Source organism: Drosophila teissieri, chromosome 3R, assembly GCF_016746235.2.
Source record: "Drosophila teissieri strain GT53w chromosome 3R, Prin_Dtei_1.1, whole genome shotgun sequence".
NCBI classification, from domain to species: domain Eukaryota; kingdom Metazoa; phylum Arthropoda; class Insecta; order Diptera; family Drosophilidae; genus Drosophila; species Drosophila teissieri.
Genome location: NC_053032.1, coordinates 7,981,565 through 8,001,525, shown reverse-complemented (window position 1 = coordinate 8,001,525; position 19,961 = coordinate 7,981,565). Strand labels below are relative to the sequence as shown.

General features: G+C 34.6%; 1 long non-coding RNA gene across 1 annotated transcript; it reads left to right on the top strand.

Annotated features, from left to right (window-relative positions):
• Nucleotides 1-2,547: 2,547 nt before the first annotated feature.
• LOC122619722 lies at nucleotides 2,548-4,608 on the top strand. Its single transcript, XR_006326094.1, has 2 exons — nucleotides 2,548-3,160; nucleotides 3,900-4,608. It is a non-coding gene; the product is annotated as an uncharacterized LOC122619722 (long non-coding RNA).
• The last annotated feature ends 15,353 nt before the right edge of the window (nucleotides 4,609-19,961 follow it).

Here is a 19,961-nt window from a genome sequence, read left to right as displayed (position 1 = left end):
CGAACTGCGAAAAAGTGGGGAAACTCCCACATCTGCAGGTGCAGATGGGCCAGGGCAAGCACAAACAAACACTCCCCCGGATAAATCAGCTTTAGGACATGGACGCTCGAAAGGTTAACACTACGCGTGGTCGTTTCCGTGGTGCGATATCGTGGGTCGTGGGACGTGGATATAGTCATCCGCCCCTGGGGCGACCGCGTTGTCAACGGATTCGCGTTTGAATGAGGACTGCTGGCACTGAGGCCGCGGCAGCTCGTTTTTCAGGCCAAATCGGGCCGATAAGAGCCGAAGGACAGGATCCGACTGAATGTAGGTCCTTGTTGCCAAACCGCGCCCGCCTTTCGCAGCCACTGCCTTTCGCTTCGGCTCTTCGACTCTTCGACTCGGACCTACGGAAGGAGTGGGTCTGTGCCTGTTCCAGTGCCACCCACTCGGGCGTTCGCTCGCTCGCTCGGTCGGGCGGTCGGTCGGTCGTCCTTGTCGCCTATGTACTCCACTCGGTGAGCGCTGAACCAACGGCCCTCAAATGCAATGACAGAGCTCTCCTATATGTTTATGCCCGTAGTTTTCTACCGTTCCCGTTCCGTACTTTTCGCAGGCTTAGCGCACAACTTTGTAGGCTTAAAACTGAAGGACCACATTTGGCAATATCCAAGGTTGGATTGTTGAAATGTCAGGGCGACCGAGTGGGAGGCTGCGTTTCCTCGACCCATCTCTTGCCATCTCAAACACACACCTCCAGTTGGGTGTGGGATTCGTCATCATCATATGCTCATTTCGGGTCCTCCATCATAAATACGTTTATTGTGCCATTTGACTTCTGGACATTGTTTGTTGCGTGTGTCAGCCTGCGGCAGGAAACAAAACAAACCGAAACGGACCGAACCAAGCCAAACCGAGAGCAACAAGAGGGGCACACGGCGTATACGCAATTTCCGTGCTGCCTCCATTATGCTGCCGCTATTGTTGCTCGTGTCAATTGCCTTTGTCCGTCCGCTTGTTTATGATTATGTGTCTTCCTTGCAATTGTTGTCCGTGCAACTTGGCTTAATGGCGGGACATGAAGATGCTTCCGCCTCATTCCGGACATTGCTTAAGCTGGGTCGGCAATTAAATCTCTGTCCACCGATACAAAATAATCCAAACTTTGCATACTTTTTGTTTGAAGTTTTAATGGCAGTTTTCAAGTTTCGATGCTCAGCTCGTTAGAGCTTAGTTGGCGCTCGAAACTGAGCACTCTGTTGCTCAAGGATGTGCAGGACTCACTCATAGTGCCACTCACTCATTCACCCACCCACGTCTCTCTTTCGGAGGGGGTAAGTATTTACCCACCCCGAGGTCGATTGAGCGCAGGATGCGCGTGCGTTTGCAACAGCTGGCTTTCCTGCTCAGCCAGCGGCCAAAGGTTCAAAAACCTTGTGTTTGGTTCAGCACTCGCAAACATTTGGCCACTCGCCAAGCTACACTGAACGTTTTCCTGGGTGGTTTTGCCTAACCCAACAGTATTATCCTGCCCAAACAATGCAACATTGTGAGAAATATGCGCGAGTAGGTAGATCGTTGCGAACCGGATTAGGATAGGTCTGGAAATTAACTTAGGCAACTGAACATATATACCGAAAATTACTTTGAAAAACGATGTACCTAAATAGGAAACAAATAATTAGTTTAAAAAAAGGAAATGTTTTATCTTTTTAGACTTGGTTCATAATGTATTATAAATTTGCAAGATGTTCCTAACATTTAATTGTTTCAGCTAATTTTATTTATTTTACTTTAATTTAATATAATTTATTATGGCATTTAGCCTGTGACTTGCAAACTATCGATAGGCATCGGTATTTTGTTTTACATTAAATACAGCGCCATTACTTTCATCTACAACTGTGTTCGTTTTTGGTACTTCTGTTTCGACAGTGTTATACATGTATATTACATTAAAAAACCTACGTGTTAGAACTTGTTTGCTTCGGTCTAACTACTCGAATTTGTATTTAAATGAGAAAGATTTTTTTATAAAAGATAACAAAATTTGTTTGGTTTTAATTTTTATTTATTTGTCATTGACTAAACTATTCGGGATTTTTTCATAAATTTCGAGATGAAAAGAGACAGCCCTATGAATCAATATAAACTAGTGGCCTCTCTCTCGAAAACTGAACATTATTTGTCTCCTTCTGGATATTTCCATTTTACACTAATCAACAAACATTGTTCCTGTTTATATGTAATATTTATTATATGTAATATTTTACTAATAGCTCTTAAGGGAATTTTTCGAAAGTGCTTTTGTCGAAAATAATGTATGTATGTAATTAATTATGTTTATAATTTCACTAAAGTATCTTAGTTTCGGCATTTGTTGATTGTGATGCTAGTCCAATTAAAAAGTTGTAGAGCAGTTAAATAAACAGAACAAGAATCGGTTAGTCTGTGCAGTAGTTTCTGGAACACAAGAGAACAATCCAAATGTGTGTGTCTAACCGGCTTACCAGCCTTCCCATGAAATAAGGGTAGATTTGTAGCACAGTGATGTAGACACGCGTGAGAAACCGGGCAGTCACGAATCCGATGTACATACACCTATAGTGTACTCGTTCCAACCCCAATGCCGCAGACCCGAGAGGCAGGCAGATGTTTCACGAAGCCAGCGGATTGGTATAAATAGAGCTGCCTCAGTTGGGGCACGTCACTCTCAAAGGAAAAGTGTTCAAGTGCAGTCAGAGTGAAGCTGAAAGCAAGATCAACAACCAGTTAAAAATAGTACAAAGAAATTATCTCTCTTGCGATCTGCAAGCAGTAGGTGTATCCGAAAATGGAAAAGTGTAAAAATCGTGTCCCAGCAAACGAGCAGCAGTGCGATTATTGCAAAATGCAAGGGCAAGGGCCCACGTAGTATTTTTCCACGTCGGGCATATGTTTGCTCTCGAGTTGGAAACAAAGAAACCAGACTGCAAACCCATTGGAAAAATGTGATTAGTCATCAATTTTGCTGGTCCGCGTCGGGGAATTTCGCAATGCGGCAGACAGTTTTCTCGAATTTGGCTAGAAAGTGATCCACTAGGCAGTCTGAGGCAGTTATCCAGGATGTCAGGATGTGCAGTACTCTGTGTCGAATGGCGATGGCCCTGACTTTTGAAAGATTGGGATAGGAAGCCAGGTATACATACACAGCAACGAATGCAGCGTGTTCTATATTCTTAATTCGTAAGCCCACCCTATGTTTAAGACGTAGTTTATAACCGTATGTAGCGAAACACGTTTTCAAACGTCGCATCAAAGCCATTTATTCTGCAGCCATTGCAATTTCATCGTATTGCGTAATCGCGAACTGTAAATGTTTCCCTACTATTTTACATTCCAGTGTATATCTGTATCCATGTCGAAAATGCTCGAACTATTCTCGTCCGAACGGCCACCAACTGCCTCGCTCTCCGTAGAAACAGCGTACTCATACGCCCCGTTTATAATCGCCTCTCTACCATTCGGGTATACACATTTTATATATATATTTATATATATATATACACTCAAAGCCCCCATATGAACATATGTATGTTTGTATGCACGTATCGCATTTGGACGACAACGGCAGCTGCGTAAAAACCGCTGGCGCGTGAATAACAATGAGCTCTTTACTTGCCTTTCCCCAGTTTTGCTTCCCGATACTTACATATGTACATACTTACATATGTATGTACAAGGTGTTCTTCAGCGGAAATCTCGGCAGCCTAACTGTCCCATCACGTCTCTGTCGCTTCTATTGGCATTCTAATCTACATAGATCCTAGTCGATTTAACATTTATCTAGCTGTTAATTTTATTTGTAACCATCTCTATATGCTACCTGCCATACCACTTAACCAAGCAATATGTATTTCTTTCTCTAAACTTTATAGTTGGGCGTTGAAAGTTGATATCGATATCGATCCGTGAAAAGTCGATACCCTGTGCAAGCATGGGGCGGCATATGGGTGCTGAAACTGCACTCGGCCCGATCCAGATTGCAGCGTTATTCAAAAGCTGAGTCTGCGACCGTGACTAAGATCATATGCGTATATATATCTAATGTCCGGGGTCGTGGGCCAGCCAGGGTGCTCGATTCTGTCAGATTGATTGTGCGGATTGTGTTATAGGAACACTGGTGTATCGACTTCTCTGCTCCACTATGGGTGAAGGATACCCTACCAAAAAGGCCTTCTGTCGCTTACTATCACCGAACAAGTTCCGTAACGGGCAGGCATACGTAAACGTGGCAGCACATTCCGTTCAATGACACATCGTCTCTGGATTAGTAATTGAACCAACGAGCACGAATATACCCTGCCAGTTGGTTGTAAATATTAATTTTGTTCTTTTGTTCAGTTGTAAAATCAATACGGAAGACCATTCCACACCAACCATGTGTCACTTATGTTCTTAAATACATGAAACTGTTTAAATTTTTGTTCTTATACACTTCACCAATTAAGAATTAACTGTACTGATGTAAGTGTACCTGTTAAAGCACAACAAAATAGAAAAAATTAAAAATTAATAACAAAAGAGCTCTTTACTAGAAAAGCCACAGAAAAAGTGAATAAAAAATTCAAAAATTCAACAAATAAATCTCGAAACATTTGCTCGTGATATTTTTATTTCAAGAAAAGATCCGATTTCAGTTGTACCATCTAGCTTAAATGTAGCGTTGCAAGAATAGTCCCTCGGAGGAAGGGCCCTTAATCAAGATGCCAATAGCGTTCGTCTCATACACAAATTACTCAGACGTTCTCAAACCCAGTCGAAAAATCTGACAAGGTGTCTACAATTGAAGAAAAGGCTATTGATCTCATTTGAGCTCTAAAAGTTTGTATTGGAACGAGATTGAAGGTTTAAAATCAGCTCAAAAGTACGTATGCATATTCCTCTTTATTTTTCTCCACATTTATAGGACTTCAAAACTATATTTATTGGACAACGGAAATTCTTTTGTTTGGATTTTGCAAATGACATACACCGTTACACTTACTCTTGCGCACAAGATAAACATAAAATTATTTTTTGAATGACAAATAAACAAATTTATACGTTCAATATGTTTCTAGGTACATAAATTAATGTACCAAAGCAAAATATATATACATGCGACTCGTGTTGGAGGGCATTACATTAAGAAAACTGCTGAAATAAAAATATAAGCAAAACATTTCGAAAATTTAAGGATCAAAATTACAAAATGGTGTACTTTCAATAAACTATTCTGATCTTTAGAATGTACATTATCATTTAAATCTGCAATAAAAAATTGGACCTTTATCACAAAGTATAATATTTGTTATACCACAATAACATGACAAATTAAAACAAGCGTAGCCCAAATATTTTCTTTCGGAACCGCTTAGCCTAATGCCCAAGTATACTAAAATTTATATAATAAGGTAGTGTAAAATCTACATATAACTGTATTCAAAAAATCGAGTTATTCTGAAACTCTAAAAGAATTTGTTAGGTCGGACCTTAAGGTCTACTTAATAGGTATGTAGGTATTGAATTAAAGGTAAAATTAACTTAGAATTGTAAAATCCATTTAAGTAGGGTGTCATAAAAAATTGTTTGCGTTCACGATCGCATTTTTTTTATAAACTAAAAGAGAAAGCAAATTGAAAGGTAGGCATTGAACGCTGTTTTGTATATGGTATACTTAAAATACAGCATAAACCACAATAATGTGAACCCCTCAATAATAGGTATGATTTATCTCCCTGATCTTATTACCCCAAACATAATCAGTAGAAAAGGCTCTCTTGGTAAAATCAACTTAAAATTGTAAAATCCATATAGGCAGGGTGTGATATTAAACTGTTCCCATTCACGATCGCGTTTAATAATCAACTACAAAATACAAAACTTGAAAGGTAGGGTTTATAAAGCTCACTAATCAACTTAATAGGTAGGAATAGAACGTATGCTGATTTTTTCTATATGGTAAACTTCGGCAACTACAAGATGAACTACAATAATATGAACCCTTCAATAATAGGTATAATTTATCTCGATTACCCAAAACATAATCAGTCGAAAAGGCTTAGCCTCTTGGTAAAATCAACTTAAAATTGTAAAATCCTTACAGGTAGGGTGTGATATTAAACTGTTCCCATTCACGATCGTGTTAATAATCAACTACGAAATAAAAAACTTGAAAGGTAGGGTTTATAAAGCATACTAATAACTTAATAGTAGAATAGAACGTACGCTGATTTTTTATATGTAAAAAAAAAAAAAAAAAAAAAAAAAAAAAAAAAAAAAAAAAAAAAAAAAAAAAAAAAAAAAAAAAAAAAAAAAAAAAAAAAAAAAAAAAAAAAAAAAAAAACCTGATTTATATGGTATACTTCGGCAACTACAAATAAACCACAATAGTATGAACCCTTCAATAATAGGTATAATTTATCTCGATCACCCCAAACCTAATCAGTCGAAAAGGCTTAGCCTCTTGGTAAAATCAACTTAAAATTGTAAAATCCTTATAGGTAGGGTGTGATATTAAACTGTTCCCATTCACGATCGTGTTAATAATCAACTACGCAATAAAAAACTTGAAAGGTAGGGTTTATAAAGCATACTAATTAACTTAATAGGTAGGAATAGAACGTACTCTGTTTTTTATATGGTATACTTCGGCAACTACAACATAAGCCACAATAATATGAATAATAGCTATGATTTATCTCGATTACCCCAAACATTATCAGTCGAAAAGGCTTAGCCTCTTGGTAAAATCAACTTAAAATTGTAAAATCCTTATAGGTAGGGTGTGATATTAAACTGTTCCCATTCACGATCGCGTTTCATAATAAACTACAAAATAAAAACTTGAAAGGTAGGGTTTATAAAGCATACTAATTAACTTAATAGGTAGGAATAGAACGTACTCTGTTTTTTATATGGTATACTTCGGCAACTACAAATTAAACCACAATAATATGAACCCTTCAATAATAGGTATAATTTATCTCGATTACCTAAAACATAATCAGTCGAAAAGGCTTAGCCTCTTGGTAAAATCAACTTAAAATTGTAAAATCCTTATAGGTAGGGTGTGATATTAAACTGTTCCCATTCACGATCGCGTTTAATAATCAACTACAAAATAAAAAACTTGAAAGGTAGGATTTATAAAGCATACTAATCAACTTAATAGGTAGGAATAGACGTACTCTGATTTTATATGGTATACTTCGGCAACTACAAATTAAACCACAATAATATGAACCCTTCAATAATAGGTATAATTTATCTCGATCACCCCAAACCTAATCAGTCGAAAGGGCTTAGCCTCTTGGTAAAATCAACTTAAAATTGTAAAATCCTTATAGGTAGGGTGTGATATTAAACTGTTCCCATTCACGATCGCGTTTAATAATCAACTACAAAATAAAAAACTTGAAAGGTAGGATTTATAAAGCATACTATTCAACTTAATAGGTAGGAATAGACGTACTCTGATTTTATATGGTATACTTCGGCAACTACAAATTAAACCACAATAATATGAACCCTTCAATAATAGGTATAATTTATCTCGATCACCCCAAACCTAATCAGTCGAAAAGGCTTAGCCTCTTGGTAAAGTCAACTTAAAATTGTAAAATCCTTACAGGTAGGGTGTGATATTAAACTGTTCCCATTCACGATCGCGTTTAATAAAATAAAAAACTTGAAAGGTAGGATTTATAAAGCATACTAATCAACTTAATAGGTAGGAATAGAACGTACGATATTTTGTATATGGTTTACTTCGGCAACTACAACATAAGCCACAATAATATGAACCCCTCACTAAAAGGTATGATTTATCTCGATTACCCCAAACATAATCAGTCGAAAAGGCTTAGCCTCTTGGTAAAATCAACTTAAAATTGTAAAATCCTTATAGGTAGGGTGTGATATTAAACTGTTCCCATTCACGATCGTGTTAATAATCAACTACGAAATAAAAAACTTGAAAGGTAGGGTTTATAAAGCATACTAATTAACTTAATAGGTAGGAATAGAACGTACGCTGTTTTTTATATGGTATATTCGGCAACTACAACATAAGCCACAATAATATTAACCCATAACATAATCAGTCGAAAAGGCTTAGCCTCTTGGTAAAATCAACTTAAAATTGTAAAATCCTTACAGGTAGCGTGTGATATTAAACTGTTCCCATTCACGATCGCGTTTAATAAAAAACTTGAAAGGTAGGATTTATAAAGCATACTAATCAACTTAATAGGTAGGAATAGAACGTACGATATTTTGTATATGGTTTACTTCGGCAACTACAACATAAGCCACAATAATATGAACCCCTCACTAAAAGGTATGATTTATCTCGATTACCCCAAACATAATCAGTCGAAAAGGCTTAGCCTCTTGGTAAAATCAACTTAAAATTGTAAAATCCTTATAGGTAGGGTGTGATATTAAACTGTTCCCATTCACGATCGTGTTAATAATCAACTACAAAATAAAAAACTTGAAAGGTAGGGTTTATAAAGCATACTAATTAACTTAAGAGGAGGGAATAGAACGTACTCTGTTTTTATATGGTATACTTCGGCAACTACAAATTAAACCACAATAATATGAACCCTTCAATAATAGGTATAATTTATCTCGATTACCCAAAACATAATCAGTCGAAAAGGCTTAGCCTCTTGGTAAAATCAACTTAAAATTGTAAAATCCTTATAGGTAGGGTGTGATATTAAACTGTTCCCATTCACGATCGCGTTTAATAATAAACTACAAAATAAAAACTTGAAAGGTAGGGTTTATAAAGCATACTAATTAACTTAATAGGTAGGAATAGAACGTACTCTGTTTTTTATATGGTATACTTCGGCAACTACAACATAAGCCACAATAATATGAATAATAGCTATGATTTATCTCGATTACCCCAAACATTATCAGTCGAAAAGGGTTAGCCCCCTTGGTAAAATCAACTTAAAATTGTAAAATCCTTATAGGTAGGGTGTGATATTAAACTGTTCCCATTCACGATCGCGTTTAATAATAAACTACAAAATAAAAACTTGAAAGGTAGGGTTTATAAAGCATACTAATTAACTTAATAGGTAGGAATAGAACGTACTCTGTTTTGTATATGGTATACTTCGGCAACTACAAATTAAACCACAATAATATGAACCCTTCAATAATAGGTATAATTTATCTCGATTACCTAAAACATAATCAGTCGAAAAGGCTTAGCCTCTTGGTAAAATCAACTTAAAATTGTAAAATTTTTATAGGTAGGGTGTGATATTAAACTGTTCCTATTCACGATCGCGTTTAATAATCAACTACAAAATAAAAAACTTGAAAGGTAGGATTTATAAAGCATACTAATCAACTTAATAGGTAGGAATAGACGTACTCTGATTTTATATGGTATACTTCGGCAACTACAAATTAAACCACAATAATATGAACCCTTCAATAATAGGTATAATTTATCTCGATCACCCCATACCTAATCAGTCGAAAAGGCTAAGCCTCTTGGTAAAATCAACTTAAAATTGTAAAATCCTTACAGGTAGGGTGTGATATTAAACTGTTCCCATTCACGATCGCGTTTAATAAAATAAAAAACTTGAAAGGTAGGATTTATAAAGCATACTAATCAACTTAATAGGTAGGAATAGAACGTACGATATTTTTTATATGGTTTACTTCGGCAACTACAACATAAGCCACAATAATATGAACCCCTCACTAAAAGGTATGATTTATCTCGATTACCCCAAACATAATCAGTCGAAAAGGCTTAGCCTCTTGGTAAAATCAACTTAAAATTGTAAAATCCTTATAGGTAGGGTGTGATATTAAACTGTTCCCATTCACGATCGCGTTTAATAAAATAAAAAACTTGAAAGGTAGGATTTATAAAGCATACTAATCAACTTAATAGGTAGGAATAGAACGTACGATATTTTTTATATGGTATACTTCGGCAACTACAACATAAGCCACAATACTATGAACCCCTCACTAAAAGGTATGATTTATCTCGATTACCCCAAACATAATCAGTCGAAAAGGCTTAGCCTCTTGGTAAAATCAACTTAAAATTTTAAAAAATATATAGGCAGGGTGTGATTTTAAACTGTTCCCATTCACGATCGTGTTAATAATCAACTACAAAATAAAAAACTTGAAAGGTAGGGTTTATAAAGCATACTAATTAACTTAAGAGGAGGAATAGAACGTACTCTGTTTTTATATGGTATACTTCGGCAACTACAAATTAAACCACAATAATATGAACCCTTCAATAATAGGTATAATTTATCTCGATTACCCAAAACATAATCAGTCGAAAAGGTTTAGCCTCTTGGTAAAATCAACTTAAAATTGTAAAATCCTTATAGGTAGGGTGTGATATTAAACTGTTCCCATTCACGATCGTGTTAATAATCAACTACGAAATACAAAACTTGAAAGGTAGGGTTTATAAAGCATACTAATTAACTTAATAGGTAGGAATAGAACGTACGCTGTTTTTTATATGGTATATTCGGCAACTACAACATAAGCCAAAATAATATTATATTAACCCATAACATAATCAGTCGAAAAGGCTTAGCCTCTTGGTAAAATCAACTTAAAATTGTAAAATCCTTACAGGTAGGGTGTGATATTAAACTGTTCCCATTCACGATCGCGTTTAATAAAATAAAAAACTTGAAAGGTAGGCTTTATAAAGCATACTAATCAACTTAATAGGTAGGAATAGAACGTACGATATTTTTTATGTGGTATACTTCGGCAACTACAATATAAGCCACAATAATATGAACCCCTCACTAAAAGGTATGATTTATCTCGATTACCCCAAACATAATCAGTCGAAAAGGCTTAGCCTCTTGGTAAAATCAACTTAAAATTGTAAAAATCCTTATAGGTAGGGTGTGATATTAAACTGTTCCCATTCACGATCGCGTTTAATAATCAACTACGAAATAAAAACCTTGAAAGGTAGGGTTTATAAAGCATACTAATTAACTTAATAGGTAGGAATAGAACGTACTCTGTTTTTATATGGTATACTTCGGCAACTACAAATTAAACCACAATAATATGAACCCTTCAATAATAGGTATAATTTATCTCGATCACCCCAAACCTAATCAGTCGAAAAGGCTTAGCCTCTTGGTAAAATCAACTTAAAATTGTAAAATCCATATAGGTAGGGTGTGATATTAAACTGTTCCCATTCACGATCGCGTTTAATAATCAACTACAAAATAAAAAACTTGAAAGGTAGGATTTATAAAGCATACTAATCAACTTAATAGGTAGGAATAGAACGTACGATATTTTTTATATGGTATACTTCGGCAACTACAACATAAGCCACAATAATATGAACCCCTCACTAAAAGGTATGATTTATTTCGATTACCCCAAACATAATCAGTCGAAAAGGCTTAGCCTCTTGGTAAAATCAACTTAAAATTGTAAAATCCATATAGGTAGGGTGTGATATTAAACTGTTCCCATTCACGATCGCGTTTAATAAAATAAAAAACTTGAAAGGTAGGATTTATAAAGCATACTAATCAACTTAATAGGTAGGAATAGAACGTACGATATTTTTTATATGGTTTACTTCGGCAACTACAACATAAGCCACAATAATATGAACCCCTCACTAAAAGGTATGATTTATCTCGATTACCCCAAACCTAATCAGTCGAAAAGGCTTAGCCTCTTGGTAAAATCAACTTTAAATTGTAAAATCCTTATAGGTAGGGTGTGATATTAAACTGTTCCCATTCACGATCGCGTTTAATAATCAACTACGAAATAAACAACTTGAAAGGTAGGGTTTATAAAGCATACTAATTAACTTAATAGGTAGGAATAGAACGTACTCTGTTTTTATATGGTATACTTCGGCAACTACAAATTAAACCACAATAATATGAACCCTTCAATAATAGGTATAATTTATCTCGATCACCCCATACCTAATCAGTCGAAAAGGCTTAGCCTCTTGGTAAAATCAACTTAAAATTGTAAAATCCTTACAGGTAGGGTGTGATATTAAACTGTTCCCATTCACGATCGCGTTTAATAAAATAAAAAACTTGAAAGGTAGGATTTATAAAGCATACTAATCAACTTAATAGGTAGGAATAGAACGTACGATATTTTTTATATGGTTTACTTCGGCAACAACAACATAAGCCACAATAATATGAACCCCTCACTAAAAGGTATGATTTATCTCGATTACCCCAAACATAATCAGTCGAAAAGGCTTAGCCTCTTGGTAAAATCAACTTAAAATTGTAAAATCCTTTTAGGTAGGGTGTGATATTAAACTGTTCCCATTCACGATCGCGTTTAATAAAATAAAAAACTTGAAAGGTAGGATTTATAAAGCATACTAATCAACTTAATAGGTAGGAAGAGAACGTACGATATTTTTTATATGGTATACTTCGGCAACTACAACATAAGCCACAATACTATGAACCCCTCACTAAAAGGTATGATTTATCTCGATTACCCCAAACATAATCAGTCGAAAAGGCTTAGCCTCTTGGTAAAATCAACTTAAAATTTTAAAAAATATATAGGCAGGGTGTGATTTTAAACTGTTCCCATTCACGATCGTGTTAATAATCAACTACAAAATAAAAAACTTGAAAGGTAGGGTTTATAAAGCATACTAATTAACTTAAGAGGAGGGAATAGAACGTACTCTGTTTTTATATGGTATACTTCGGCAACTACAAATTAAACCACAATAATATGAACCCTTCAATAATAGGTATAATTTATCTCGATTACCCAAAACATAATCAGTCGAAAAGGTTTAGCCTCTTGGTAAAATCAACTTAAAATTGTAAAATCCTTATAGGTAGGGTGTGATATTAAACTGTTCCCATTCACGATCGTGTTAATAATCAACTACGAAATAAAAAACTTGAAAGGTAGGGTTTATAAAGCATACTAATTAACTTAATAGGTAGGAATAGAACGTACGCTGTTTTTTATATGGTATATTCGGCAACTACAACATAAGCCACAATAATATTATATTAACCCATAACATAATCAGTCGAAAAGGCTTAGCCTCTTGGTAAAATCAACTTAAAATTGTAAAATCCTTACAGGTAGGGTGTGATATTAAACTGTTCCCATTCACGATCGCGTTTAATAAAATAAAAAACTTGAAAGGTAGGCTTTATAAAGCATACTAATCAACTTAATAGGTAGGAATAGAACGTACGATATTTTTTATGTGGTATACTTCGGCAACTACAATATAAGCCACAATAATATGAACCCCTCACTAAAAGGTATGATTTATCTCGATTACCCCAAACATAATCAGTCGAAAAGGCTTAGCCTCTTGGTAAAATCAACTTAAAATTGTAAAATCCTTATAGGTAGGGTGTGATATTAAACTGTTCCCATTCACGATCGCGTTTAATAATCAACTACGAAATAAAAACCTTGAAAGGTAGGGTTTATAAAGCATACTAATTAACTTAATAGGTAGGAATAGAACGTACTCTGTTTTTATATGGTATACTTCGGCAACTACAACATAAGCCACAATAATATGAACCCCTCACTAAAAGGTATGATTTATCTAGATTACCCCAAGCCTAATCAGTCGAAAAGGCTTAGCCTCTTGGTAAAATCAACTTTAAATTGTAAAATCCTTATAGGTAGGGTGTGATATTAAACTGTTCCCATTCACGATCGCGTTTAATAATCAACTACGAAATAAACAACTTGAAAGGTAGGGTTTATAAAGCATACTAATTAACTTAATAGGTAGGAATAGAACGTACTCTGTTTTTATATGGTATACTTCGGCAACTACAACATAAGCCACAACAAGAGAGAACGCTATAGTCGAGTTCCCCGACTATCTGATACCCGTTACTCAGCTAGTGGAAGTGCGAAGGCGAGTCTTCAACACTGACAGTGTTTTTCGGTTTGCGGGCGTTAGAGTGGGCGTGGCAAAAAGTTTTTTGGCAAATCGATAGAAATTTACAAGTCTAATACAAAAATGAAAAAATATCAAAACATTTTTCAAAAGTGTGGGCGTGGCAGTTTTATGCGGTTTGTGGGCGTAAGAGTGGGCGTGGCAACATGAATCAACAAACTTGCGCTGCGTCTATGTCTCTGGAGTCCGTATGTTTAATCTCAACTTTCTAGCTTTTGTAGTTCCTGAGATCTCGACGTTCATACGTCGTACGACGGACAGACGGACGGACATGGCCAGATCGACTCGGCTACTGATCCTGATCAAGAATATATATACTTTATATGGTCGGAAACGCTTCCTTCTGCCTGTTACATACTTTTCAACGAATATAGTATACCCTTTTACTCTACGAGTAACGGGTATAATAATATGAACCCCTCACTAAAAGGTATGATTTAACTCGATTACCCCAAACATAATCAGTCGAAAAGGCTTAGCCTCTTGGTAAAATCAACTTAAAATTGTAAAATCCTTATAGGTAGGGTGTGATATTAAACTGTTCCCATTCACGATCGCGTTTAATAATCAACTACAAAATAAAAAACTTGAAAGGTAGGATTTATAAAGCATACTAATCAACTTAATAGGTAGGAATAGAACATACGCTGTTATTTATATGGTATACTTCGGCAACTATAAGATGAACCACAATAATATGAACCCATTAATAATAGGTATGATTTATCTCGATTATCCCAAACATATTTAGTAGAAAAGGGTTAGCCTCTTGGTAAAATCAACTTAAAATTTTAAAATCTATATAGGCAGGGTGTGATATTAAACTGTTCCCATTCACGATCGTGTTAATAATCAACTACGAAATAAAAAACTTGAAAGGTAGGGTTTATAAAGCATACTAATTAACTTAATAGGTAGGAATAGAACGTACGCTGTGTTTTATATGGTATATTCGGCAACTACAACATAAGCCACAATAATATTAACCCATGACATAATCAGTCGAAAAGGCTTAGCCTCTTGGTAAAATCAACTTAAAATTGTAAAATCCTTACAGGTAGGGTGTGATATTAAACTGTTCCCATTCACGATCGCGTTTAATAAAAAACTTGAAAGGTAGGTTTTATAAAGCATACTAATCAACTTAATAGGTAGGAATAGAACGTACGATATTTTTTATATGGTATACTTCGGCAACTACAACATAAGCCACAATACTATGAACCCCTCACTAAAAGGTATGATTTATCTCGATTACCCCAAACATAATCAGTCGAAAAGGCTTAGCCTCTTGGTAAAATCAACTTAAATTTTAAAAAATATATAGGCAGGGTGTGATATTAAACTGTTCCCATTCACGATCGTGTTAATAATCAACTACAAAATAAAAAACTTGAAAGGTAGGGTTTATAAAGCATACTAATTAACTTAAGAGGAGGGAATAGAACGTACTCTGTTTTTATATGGTATACTTCGGCAACTACAAATTAAACCACAATAATATGAACCCTTCAATAATAGGTATAATTTATCTCGATTACCCCAAACCTAATCAGTCGAAAAGGCTTAGCCTCTTGGTAAAATCAACTTAAAATTGTAAAATCCTTATAGGTAGGGTGTGATATTAAACTGTTCCCATTCACGATCGTGTTTATAATCAACTACGAAATAAAAAACTTCAAAGGTAGGGTTTATAAAGCATACTAATTAACTTAATAGGTAGGAATAGAACGTACGCTGTTTTTTATATGGTATATTCGGCAACTACAACATAAGCCACAATAATATGAACCCCTCAATAATAGCTATGATTTATCTCATTTACCCCAAACATAATCAGTCGAAAAGGGTTAGCCTCTTGGTAAAATCAACTTAAAATTGTAAAATCCTTATAGGTAGGGTGTGATATTAAACTGTTCCCATTCACGATCGCGTTTAATAATAAACTACAAAGTAAAAAAACTAGAAAGGTAGGATTTATAAAGCATACTAATCAACTTAATAGTAAGGAATAGAACGTACTCTGATTTTATATGGTATACTTTGGCAACTACAAATTAAACCACAATAATATGAACCCTTCAATAATAGGTATAATTTATCTCGATTACCCCAAACCTAATCAGTCGAAAAGGCTTAGCCTCTTGGTAAAATCAACTTAAAATTGTAAAATCCTTATAGGTAGGGTGTGATATTAAACTGTTCCCATTCACGATCGCGTTTAATAATCAACTACAAAATAAAAAACTTGAAAGGTAGGATTTATAAAGCATACTAATCAACTTAATAGGTAGGAAAAGAACGTACGATATTTTTTATCTGGTATACTTCGGCAACTACAACATAAGCCACAATAATATGAACCCCTCACTAAAAGGTATGATTTAACTCGATTACCCCAAACATAATCAGTCGAAAAGGCTTAGCCTCTTGGTAAAATCAACTTAAAATTGTAAAATCCTTATAGGTAGGGTGTGATATTAAACTGTTCCCATTCACGATCGCGTTTAATAATCAACTACAAAATAAAAAACTTGAAAGGTAGGATTTATAAAGCATACTAATCACCTTAATAGGTAGGAAAAGAACGTACGATATTTTTTATCTGGTATACTTCGGCAACTACAACATAAGCCACAATAAAATGAACCTCACTAAAAGGTATGATTTATCTTGATTACCCCAAACATAATCAGTCGAAAAGGATTAGCCTCTTGGTAAAATCAACTTAAAATTTTAAAATCCTTATAGGTAGGGTGTGATATTAAACTGTTCCCATTCACGATCGCGTTTTATAATCAACTACAAAGTAAAAATCTTGAAAGGTAGGATTTATAAAGCATACTAATTAACTTTATAGGTAGGCATTAAACTTACGCTGTTTTTATATGGTAAATTCGGCAACTACAACATACACCACAATAATATGAATGAACCCCTCAAAAAAAACTATGATTTATCTCGATTACCCCAAACATAATCAGTCGAAAAGGCTTAGCCTCTTGGTAAAATCAACTTAAAATTGTAAAATCCTTATAGGTAGGGTGTGATATTAAACTGTTCCCATTCACGATCGTGTTAATAATCAACTACGAAATAAAAAACTTGAAAGGTAGGGTTTATAAAGCATACTAATTAACTTAATAGGTAGGAATAGAACGTACTCTGTTTTTATATGGTATACTTCGGCAACTACAAATTAAACCACAATAATATGAACCCTTCAATAATAGGTATAATTTATCTCGATCACCCCAAACCTAATCAGTCGAAAAGGCTTAGCCTCTTGGTAAAATAAATATAAATTTGTAAAATCCATATAGGTAGAGTGTGATATTAAACTGTTCCCATTTACAATCGCGTTTCATAATCAACTATAAAATAAAAAAAAACCTGAAAGGTTAATCAATCGAAAAGGCTTAGCCTCTTGGTAAAATCAACTTAAAATTGTTAAATCCATTTAGGTAGGGTGTGATATTAAACTGTTCTTATTCTCGACCCTTACTTGAAAGCTAGGGTTTATAAAGCATACTAATTAACTCATAGGTAGGCATTGAAGTTACGTTGTATTTAATATGGTATACTTTAGCTAGTACCAGATGAACCACAATAATATGAACCCTTCAATAATAGGTATAACTTACCCAAAACATAATGAGTCGAAAAAGCTTAGCCTCTTGGTAAAATCAACTTAAAATTTTAAAATGCATATAGGTAGAGTGTGATGTAAAACTGTTCCCATTCACAATCGCGTTTTATGTAAAACAAAAAGATAAAACATCTTGAATTTGACACATCAATAAAAATTACCAAACTTAAAAAAAAAATTAAAAAATATCAAAACTGCGTGGCAGTTTTGGGCGGTTTGTGGGCGTTAGAGTAGGCGTGGAAACATGAATCGACAAACTTGGTCTGCGTTTATTACACTGGAGTCTGCATGCTAAAGTCTCCTTGCTTTTATAGTTCCTGAGATCTCGACGTTCATACGGACGGACGGACAGACGGACGGACATGGCCAGATTGACTTGGCTATTGATCCTGATCAGGATTTATATACTTTATATGGTCGGAACCGCATCCTTCTGACTGTTACATACTTTTCAACGAAACTAGTATACCCTATTACTCGACAATTAACGGATATAATTATACCCACAAAAAATTATTTAAATTTAAAAAAAATACCACGCGAATTACGTTACAAGAAGCATTTCTTGCATTAAATACAAAAATGGATTAGATACCACTTTTCGAACAAAGTTGAAATTTAATGAATACTACAAATGTGTACACTGCCTAACCAACTTTTTAAAATGATTAATAAGAAAACCCCTAAAATATCTTTGACTACATTATCCTAAAGCATTAAATCAGCTGAAAATTAAGTGCTTAGCTATTATACAATGTTGGATTAAATTCTTCCTTTTTAACGAAATTCACTTTAAGAAAATACACACAACCTGAGATATACATATAAACCAACTTCAAACTCAGCAATTTAAACACTTCTGAAGTAACTCTTTCTCTGTCAAAGCAAACTTCATTCGAATTTAGACGATTTGTTAAAAAAAGAACGTTAAAAAGAAAAACGTAAAAATGGTTCCTATGTTGTTCGATTTTTGGTTTATAGTACACACTTCCTCAAATTCAATTCGTTTATGTACAAATATAGTGATTTCCGGATTTGGTATTATTTGGAATGTCATAAAGCCTATAAAGTCACTCTGAAAGCTACCTAAGAACATTTTTCAGTAGTGCAAGATATTTTTAATTTTTTATTCAAATGTAAATGGGAAACATGCTTTTTAAATATCGGAGAAAGAATTTATTTTCATAACAATAAAATCTTGTCACCTAAGAATGCACTTTGAATGTTACTGGAAATGTTAAACAAGTATGAATGTTAATGCTTATGTTTGGTTTCCACTTACAAGAACCGTATATATGGTATATCTAAACTAATAAACATATTATGGACTTATGTAGAGAACAAACAAATTTAAACGCAGTATTCACCATATAAAACCTTAATAGCAATATTGGTTGTTTTTGGCAATTTTTTCCAATGCTTACCCTTTCGTATTTTCTAAAAATTTTCACACCTTACCCATTTTACTTTGCATCTTGTGCTTCATTTTACTCTCACTTTGGTTTTCCGTTGGATTCTATACATAATAAAACAAGAGAGTTCCCCGACTATTTGATGCCCTGATGAAGTGCGAAGGAGAAATTTCAAAATTGACAGTTGTTGGCGGTTTGTGGGCGTTAGAGTGGGCGTGGCAAACAGTTTTTTGACAAATCAATAGAAATTTTCAAGACTGATTCAAAAATGAAAAAATATCAAAACATTTTTCAAAAGTGTTAACGTGGCAGCTTTGGGTGGTTTGTGGGCGTTAGAGTGGGCGTGGCAAAAAGATTTTTGGCAAATCGATAGAAATTTACAAGACTAATACAAAAAAGAAAAAATATCAAAACCTTTTTAAATAATGTGGGCGGGGCAGTTTTTGGCGGTTTGTGGGCGTAAGAGTAGGCGTGGCAACATGAATCGACAAACTTGCGCTTCTTCTATGTCTCTGGAGTCTGTATGCTTAATCTGAACTTTCTAGCTTTTGTAGTTCCTGAGATCTCGACGTTCATACGGACGGACAGACGGACATGGCCAGATCGTCTCGGCTATTGATCCAGATCAAGAATATAAATACTTTATATGGTCGGAAACGCTTCCTTCTGCCTGTTACATACTTTTCAACGAATCTAGTATACCCTTTTACTACACGAGTAACGGGTATACTACGCGAAATAACAAAAAACAATTTGATAAAATAATGTATTATTCAACAAATAAATTAAGAAATTTGACTCCTTAACTGCGCCACTAAATTGGCCAAGACAAATAAACACAACGAACAGAACCAACATTCTAAAGAACTAGCATTGCCCTTATTTCTAACCTCTTCCA